At 36.9% G+C, this 9,421-nt stretch overlaps 1 non-coding gene across 1 annotated transcript; it reads right to left on the bottom strand.

Annotated features, from left to right (window-relative positions):
• Nucleotides 1–5,718: 5,718 nt before the first annotated feature.
• Nucleotides 5,719–5,825, bottom strand: LOC114505817. Its single transcript, XR_003685287.1, has one exon. It is a non-coding gene; the product is annotated as a U6 spliceosomal RNA (small nuclear RNA).
• Nucleotides 5,826–9,421: the final 3,596 nt, after the last annotated feature.

Here is a 9,421-nt window from a genome sequence, read left to right as displayed (position 1 = left end):
TATGATAGGTTCCCTTTTCATTTTAATGCTGGTTTCCTTAGCTGTGCAGAAGTTTTTTATTTTGATGAGATCCCATTTGATTATTCTTTCCTTTATGTCCCTTGTTCTAGGGTACATATCGGTGAAGATACTGCTGCGTGGGCTATCTGAGATTTTCCTGTCTATGTTTTCCCCTAGGACATTTATGGTATCACAACTTATATTTAACTCTTTTATCCATCTTGAGTTTATTTTTGTGTATAGTGTAAGTTGGTGAACGAGTTTCATTTTATACATGTAGCTGTCCAGGTCACCCAACACCATTTATGGAAGAGGTTAATATTTCTCCATTTTATGCTTAGCCCCCTTTGTCAAATATTAATTGACCGTAGAGACTTGGGTGTATTTCTGGGCTCTCTGTTCTGTTCCATTGGTCCACGTGCCTGTTTTTATGCCAGTACCAAGGTGTTTTGATTACACTGGCCTTGTAATACAGCTTGATATCAAGTATTGTGATCCCTCCTACTTTGCTCTTCTTTCTCAAAATTGCTGCAGCTATTTGGGGTCATTTATGGTTCCATATAAATTTCTGAAATGTTTCTGAAATCTATGTCTGTGAAATATGTCATTGGTATTTCAATAGTTATTGCACTGAGTCTGTAGATTGCTTTGGGTAATGTGTACATTTTGATAATATTAATTCTTCCAATCCATGAATATGGTACATGCTTCCATTTGTTTGTGTCTTCATTAATTTCTTTCTTCAGTGCTGTCTAGTTTTCTGAGTACAGGTCTTTTACCTCCTTGGTTAAGTTTATTTGTAGTCAGTTTATTTTTCATGTTGCCATAGCAAATGTGATTTTTTTCCTGATTTCTGTTTCTGATATTTCATTGTTGGTGTCAAAAATTCCTTTGATTTCTTAATATTGACTTTGTATCTGGCTGCTTTGTCAAATTCATTTATTAGGTTGAATAGTTTTTTGTTGGAATCTATAGGATTTTCTATGTACACTATCATGTCATCTGCAAATAATGACAGTTTTGTTTTCTCCTTTCCAATTTGGATACTTTTTACTTCTTCTTCTTGTTGCATTGCTTTGTATAGAACTTCCAATAATATATTGAATAATAGTGGTGAGAGCCGACATCCTTGTCTTGTTCCTGATACTAGTATGAAAGATTTTAGTTTCTGCCCATTAAATATGACATTGACTATAAGTCTCTCATATATGGCCTTTATTATGTTGAGGAATGCTCCCTCTATTCCCACTTTGCTGAGTGTTTTTTTTTTTCATAAATGGGAGCTCTACCTTATGAAATGCTTTTTCTGCATGTATTGATATGATCATGTGATTTTTCTCTTTCCTTTTGTTTCTGTGATGTATTATGTTTATTGATTTGTGATTATTGTAGTATCCTTACATCCCTGGGATGAATCCCACTTGGTCTAGGTGAATGATCTTTTCAATATATTGCAGCATGCTGTTTTCCAATATTTTGTTGAGGATTTTAGCATCTATCTCCATCAGTGATATTGGCCTAAAGTTTCCTCTCTTTTTTGTGTGTTTATCTAGTTTGGGATTCGGATGATGCAAGCCTCATAAAAAAATCTTTGGGAGCCTTCTCACTTCTTGGATTTTTATGAATTGTCTGTGAAGGATAGGGGTTAGCTCTTCTTTAAATGTTTTGTAAAATTCTCCTGTGAAACCCTCTGGTCTAGGGCTTTTGCGTGCTGGGAGTTTATTGATTACTGCTTCAATTTTGTCAGCTGTTATTGGTCTGTGCAGGCTTTCTGCTTCTTCATTGAGTTTTGGAAGATCATAATTTTCTAGGAATTTTTCCATTTCACCTAGGTTTTCAAATTTCTTGGCATAGAGTTCTCTGTAGTAATTTCTTACAATCTTTTGTCACTCTGTGGTATCAGTTGTACTCTTTCATTTTCAATTGTGTTTATTCGGGTTCTCTCTCTTTTTTCTTTTTCTTTTTAGTGTATTTTATTGATTATGGTATTACAGTTGTCCCATTTCCCCCCTTCATTCCCCTCCACCCTGCACACTCCCTCCCACCCTCTTTCTCCCCCCTTTAGTTCAACTCCATGTGCTGTACAGTTAAATTCTATGGCTTTACATTTTCTATACTGTTCTTAACTGCTCCCTATTTTCTATCTACCAATTATGCTACTTATTCTGTGTACCTTTTCCCCCTCTCTTCCTGTCCCACTCCCCAGCTGGTAAAACCCTCCATGTGATTTCCATTTCTGTGATTCTGTTCTCCTTCTAGTTGTTTAATGAGTTTGTTTTTTGTGGGGTTTTTTTTAAGGTTCAGTTGTTAATAGCCATGAGTTTGTTGTAATTTTACTGTTCACATTTTTATCTTCTGCTTAGGTAAGTCCCTTTAACATTTCATATCATAAGAGCTTGGTGATGATGAACTCTTTTAACTTGACCTTATCTGGGAAGCACTTTATCTGTCCTTCTATTCTAAATGATAGCTGTGCTGGGTAGAGTAATCTTGGATGTAGGTCCTTGCCTTTCATGACTTCAAATACTTCTTTCCAGCCTCTTCTTGCCTGCAAGGTTTCTTTCTGAGAAATCAGCTAATAGCTTTATGGGAAATCCTTTGTAGGTAACTGTCTCCTTTTCTCTTGCTGCTTTTAAGAGTCCTTATCTTTAATGTTGGATAATATTATGGTTAACATTACCCAATATGTTAATTATAACATGTATGTTATGGTGTGTTCCTCCTTGGCGGGATCCAACTTCTTTGGGACTCTCTGAGCTTCCTGGACTTTCTGGAATTCTATTTCATTTGCCAGATTAGGCAAGTTCACCTTCATTATATTTTCAAACAAGTTTTCAGTTTCTTGCTCTTGTTCTTCTCCTTCCAGCACCCCTCTAATTCAGATGTTGGAACATTTAAAGGTATCCTGGAGGTTCCTAAGTCTCTCCTCATTGTTTTTCAATTCTTGTTTCTTCATTCTGTTCTGGTTGATTGTTTCTTTCTTCCTAATGCTCCAAACTGTTGATTTGAGAACTAGTTTATTTCCCATCCTTGTTGGTGCCCTATACATTTTCCTTTATTACACTTTTCATAGTCTTCACTTTTTCCTCTAATTTGTGACCATATTCAATTCTGTGAGCTTCTTGATTACGAGTGTTTTGAACTGAGTGTCTGATAGTTTGGCTATCTCTTTGTTGCTTAGTTGTATTTTTTCTGGAGCTTTGATCTGTTCCTTCATTTGGGCTTTTTTTTTTTTTTAATCTTGGTGCAGCTGTTCCATATTAAGAGGCAAAGCCTTAGGTTTTCAGGGCAGGGCAATGGGTCACTGCGTTGTGATGCTGTATGTGGGGGAGGGGTCCAAGAGGTAACAGTGCCACTTGCTCTGCTCTTTGCTGGCTTTCAGTCAATTCCCCTGCTACTCACAATCTAATCTGGCCCTTCTGCTGCTGATTCCCAGGTCAGTGGGTTTGTCTATGATCTAGTATCCTGTCAGTCTGTCCAAGAAACTGTCCTGTGAGTCTGAGAGTTTCTCCCACTGCCACCTTGACCACCACAGGTTTTTTCAGTCAGAGGTTTGGAAGCTTTATTTTCCATACTGGAACCCTGGGTTGTGAGGTCTGTCTCACTTCCCAGGTATTCCTCCTGGTTTATCAGCACAGAAATGTCGGACTGCTCAGTCTGTGAGCTACCACCTTGTCCAAACAGGTCCTCCAGCCACTGCCTTTCTGTGAGTCTGACCCTCCTACCAGTCTAGATGAATGTTTCTTCTTTAACTACTTTGTTGTTGGACTTCCATACAGTTTGATTTTCTAACAGTTCTGGTTGCTTTTTTTGTTTTTAAATTTGTTGTTGTACTCCCTTTGTTTGTGCAAGGATGCACAGTGTGTCTACCTATGCCTCTATCTTGGCCGGAAGTCTCTTTTTTTCTTGATTAGTCTGATTAAAGGCATGTCACTTTTATCTTTTCAAAGGACCAGCTCCTGGATTTATTGATCTTTATAATTGTGCTTTTAGTCTCTATGTTGTTGAATTCTGCTCTGATCTTGTTTATTTCCTTTTACTTGCTCTGGGCTGACTTTCATCTTCCTCCAGTACTTGTAGATGTAGGGTTAGGTTGTTTATTTGAAGTGTTTCTATCTTTTTTAGGTAGACCTGTATTGCTATGAACTTCCCTTTCAGGACTGCCTTTGCTGTGTCCCGTAAGTTTCGGATTATTGTGAATTCATTTTCATTTGTTTCCAGGAAATTTTTTATTTCTTCCTTGATCCTGTTCTTGACCCATTCATTGTTTAATAGTAGGCTATTAAATCTCCATGAGTTTGAGTTTTTTTTTTTTTTTAACTTGAGGTTGGTTTCTAGTTTCAGTCCCATGATTTATTTTTTTTTTTTTAGTTTGTTGAGGCTTGCTTGTTTTGTGGCCTATCTTTGAAAGTTTTCCATGTGCATGTGTAAAGAATGTGTATTTTGCTTCTTTGGGGTGAAAGGTTCTATATATATTAGTTAAGTCCATTTAATTTAGGATATTGTTCAATACTGCAGCATCTTTGTTGATATTTTGTTTGGAAGATCTATCCATTTTTGAGAGTGGGGTGCTGAAATCCCCTACTATAATTGTGTTGCTGTTGATATCTTTTTTGAAGTCCTCCAAGATTTTCCTTATGTCTTTGGATGCTCCTATGTTAGGTGCATATATGTTTACAATGTTTATGTCTTATTGATGGATTCTTCCCTTGAGTACTATGAAGTGACCTTCTGGTGACTTCATAGTATTCTTGAAGTGACTCTTTTTTTGAAGTCTATTTTGTCTGATATGAGCATTGCTACCCTGGCTTTTGTCCCTGTGCATTTCTTGGAATATTTGTTTCCAGCCCTTCACGTTCAATCTGTATAGGTCTTTTCTTCTGAGATGGGTCTCTTGTAGGCAGCATATGTGTGGGTCATATTTTCTTATCCATTCTGCTATTCTATGTCTTTTGATTGGAAAATTTAATATGTTTACATTAAAGGTTATTATGAATAGGCACTTATTCCTTGCCATTTTACTTCCTTTGTAGCTATGTTCCTCTCTCTGTCTTTTTTTTTTTTTTTCGTTTTCATAGAGCAGACCCTTTAGCAACTCCTACAGGGCTCATTGGAGGAAGTGTATTCTTTGAGCCTTCTTTTGTGTGGGAAACTTATTTGTCCTTCCATTTTGATTGAGAACCTTGCTGGATAGAGTAGCCTTGGTTTCAGGCCTTTGTTTTTTAGTACTTGGAATATTGCTTGCCAGTCCTTTCTGACTTGGAGCATTTCCATTGAGAAGTCAGCTGCTAGTCTTATTTAGGCTCCCTTGTATGTTACGTCCTGTTTCTCCCTTGCTGCCTTTAAGATTCTCTCTTTACCTTGGAATTTTGCCATTTTAATTATGATGTGTCTTGAAGTGGGCCTCTTTGGGTTCCTCTTGATTGTGACTCTGTGTGTTTCCTGGATTTGTGTGAGTTTTTCTCCTATCAAATTAGGGAAGTTTTCCATCATTACATTTTCAGACAGTTTTTGTATCCCTTGCTCTTCTTCTCCTTCTGGTATCCCTATTATGTGGTTATTATTATGTTTCACATTGTCCTCCAGTTCCCTTAACACCTCTGCATTCTTTCTGAGTCTTTTTTCCTTTACTTACTCTTTCTGAGTCTTTTTTCCTACCTGTCTTCCAGCTCACTGATTCAATCCTCTGCTTCATCTAGCCTGCTTTTGATTCCTTCTAAAAATATGGAATGCTTCAGGAATTTGCATGTCATCATTGTGCAAAGGCCATGCTAGTCTTCTCTGTTTCATTGTAATGTTAGTATATATGCTGTGGAAATGAGCACTATTTCACTGTTTTCTGATTGTATCTTTATCAATCCCTGCCCTATACTTTCTTTGGGTTTATTTTACTGTGCTTTTTTAAATTTCTGGAGTTTATAGCTTAACTCATTTATTTTTCCAAGCTCAATTCATTTATTTTCCATTTATTTTTATCTTCTAATAAGTGAATTTAAGGCTATACATTATTCTCTGACTATTTCTCTGATTATATCCAACAGAATTTGATATGTATTCCTCTCATCATTCAGTTCAAAAGCATTTGTAGTATCAATTTAAATTCCTCTTTTATTTAAGAGTTATTTATTTCACTTAGCATATACCCTCAAGATACAACTATGTAGTTGCCAATGATAAGATTTCATTCTTTTTATGGCTGAATAATATTCTACTATGTATATATATATGGAATAAACACTTAGGCTGTGTTTTTTAATTTAGAGATGTATATTGCATTGAGCCTGTGTTATAGGAGTGGGTAGGTGGTTCACTTCTTATTGCTGATTTCTAATTGTTTCTGAGTCCTGCATGACTAGATTTTGAATTGATGTTCTCATTCAATACAAACAGTAATTGTGTGGTGTGTGTCCCTGTTTTCCCACTTGCAAGCAGTGTGATTTTAGGTTTTTTATATTCAACATTATTTTGGAGTAGACATTTGGGGATATGAGAAATGAGAGTGAATGTCAGCTCCAAAAAGTCAATTGATCTACTGAGAAAAGGACAGCTCTTTCCTTATAGAGCTACCTCTTCAGGATTTGAAGGAAAGTATTTGTCTCATTAATTCTCTCTGCCAGACAGGATATACCTACCACATTGACTGATCTGATTCTAGTGATCTGTAGCTATGCTGAAGAGTCCTGTCTAGTATGTTATGGGTACATCCCACAAATCACTTGAGACTGAGGAAATAGAATCTTCTAAGTCCTGTTCTGGAGAAAAAACAATTCATCTGTCTATGGAGATTAGGAGTTTTGGTCAATTTTGATTCTACTCAACACCACTGCCTTCTTGCTCTTCTAACACACAGTGCCCATAGGAAAGGGAAGAATTGATACATTACCTCATAACTTATGATACTTATTTCTTTATGTTTATAACTCTTGAGTAATTATCTCCCCACTTATATTTTAAGGTTCTTGAATCCAAGGACTGCATATTACCTGGCTCCACAGTAGTTTCTCAAGTACTTAGTACAGAGCTAAGCGAAATGAATGCATCAGAAAATGCTTGTTGAAAGAATAAATGTAATAAGGACAAAATATTATTAGCAAAATAAAACAAAACTAAAACTAAATACACCTTTCCCTGCTTAACAGTCCGGTTAGGCGTTTCATCTCCCTTTATACTTTACTTGTAAGAATATAGTCTCTTTGCCTTGTGACACATTGTGTACATCATATCACAGGACAGGGGCTTTCTTCAGGCTGCAGTTGTGGTCTCTTTTTTTCTTCCACTGCTACTCTCAATCCCTGAGTGCTGCCTGATACATACATTCTGAGAATAGTGGGTGTTAATTTGTTTTTCAAATGAATAGGGCTATTTTCTTCCGACTGTACCCCAGCAGAATGTTTTGTTTTTATGTTCCCATTGTTTGTTTTTAATGTCCTTGCTTCCTTGATGATCCTTAATTGGGCTCTTTTGCAGACTGACTGTCATTTTTCTTCCTCACTTCAGTATCATTAACAGTGCGGTGCAGGATAAAGGCAGACCTGACAGTGAATTCTGCTAACCTCCCTGCCAGATATGCTCCCTGTGCAGTGAACTGGATTATCTATTAGGTTTTTCATTTTTTATAGCCAATTTTGTACTCATTTAAGCTATTACAAAGTGAGTTTGCATTATATGGGCACAAGGTAACTGTGGAACCAAGAAACAGACTGACTGGGATTCCAGGAGAGTTGCACCAACCCAGAGCTGTTCTGAAGTCCCTATCTTTCACTGCTGAATTTGATCATCTATATGGACAAACCAGGTTAGTTTTGCCCTGTGTACACTTCCCGTGAGTTTAGTAGTACTCTGTGACTTCAAAATGGTTACAGTCGTGTGTCCAGGTCAGGACATGCCTCAAATGGAGCCATCTTGGCTTTCTGAGGCTGAGCTATGTTTGCTGAAAAAGAATCTTTGAAATTCAGGTTGAACTGGGCCAGGGATAAGGAGTGAAAGCTTTTTTAAAGAACAAGGATATATTTTTTAAGGTTTTATTTATTTATTTTTAGACATAGGGGAAGGGAGGGAGAGAAACATCAATGTGTGGTTGCCTCTCACATGTCCCCAACTGGAGACCTGGCCCACAACCCAGGCTTGTGCCCTGACTGGGAGTTGAACTGGTGACCCTTTGTTTTGTGGTTTGGCACTCATTCCACTGAGCTACACCAGCCCAGACAAACAAGGATGTTTTAATCTAATGTTAAGGGCTTTGTGTATTTGTAGTCATCATTAGATCTCACAAATAGCTCTTTTAAATGATTCATAGACCTTAGATTTCAAAAGGACCTTGATGCTATCTAATGTAGCTCCCTTCCTTCAGCTACAAATGCTATCGTGATCCCCTTTTACAGGTGAGGCAACTGAGGCCTACAGAAAATACCATTCTGTAGTCCCATCTGAAGACTCTGTACTTGACCCTGCTACTGTTTGTACTTTGCCTGCATTGTGCTATTCTGTCTTAGTCACTGCTTTGATTTGATGGTGATCTCCAAAGAGTCCAACCATGTTGCTACATACTGGGCATCTAGGGAGGAGAATTTTCACTTTCACCTCCTTATAATTGAGGGCAGACCTGACTCACTCATGTTTGCCTGTAGAGAATTGTTTTATCCTGCAATGCAGTGATACTTTCCCTCAGACTGTGGAGTGCATGTGCTTCTTCATGTACTTCTTTCACATGCAACCTGCCACTTTCCAACCTTTGATGTGTATATTAAAATATTTTTCCAATTATACTTCATAGGGTAAATGTACTGATCTGGTGACTCTCAGGTTTAATGAATTATTACATATCAGACTTCAGAATCCATGTAAGTGGTTCAACCTAATGAAGCAGCCTGTTGCATACTTATATTATTTAGCTAGATATTAAAAGTGTTTTGGAGAACTCTTATATACACCATTGAGGAAGACAGTTCACAGAGGCCATATTGGTCTTTGGAAACTGATAAAACTATGAAATAGTGACTACTTAACTGGCTGTCTGTGTGGCATTGGACACATTATTATAAACTTTCTGTGCCTTAATTTCCTTAGCTTTAATGGAATAATAATATATGCCTCGGGTTTGTTGTGAGGATTGAGATAATCTACATAAAGAATTTAGCTCATTTAGTGCCTACCAAAGATTTAATGCATTGCTATTGTTATCATCATCATCATCATCATTACCATCTCTAGCTATAATTTCAGGGTTGTAAGATTATTAAATAAAATGATATAAACTATATAGCAGGATTTCTTGTATATTATGAAAAATAGCAACTCTTATAATTACAGTTATTAAAGTGCTGGGAGTATAGCATGAAGCTGTAACATTTCTGGAGTATGGCTTATTTGGTCACATATGTGGTTTATCTTGAGCAAATAGTACTTTTCAAATTTTTTTTTA

The sequence above is a fragment of the Phyllostomus discolor genome, chromosome X, assembly GCF_004126475.2.
Source record: "Phyllostomus discolor isolate MPI-MPIP mPhyDis1 chromosome X, mPhyDis1.pri.v3, whole genome shotgun sequence".
Lineage (NCBI taxonomy): Eukaryota > Metazoa > Chordata > Mammalia > Chiroptera > Phyllostomidae > Phyllostomus > Phyllostomus discolor.
Note: the sequence above shows the minus strand (reverse complement) of the source record. Positions and strands in the feature narration are given on the sequence as shown.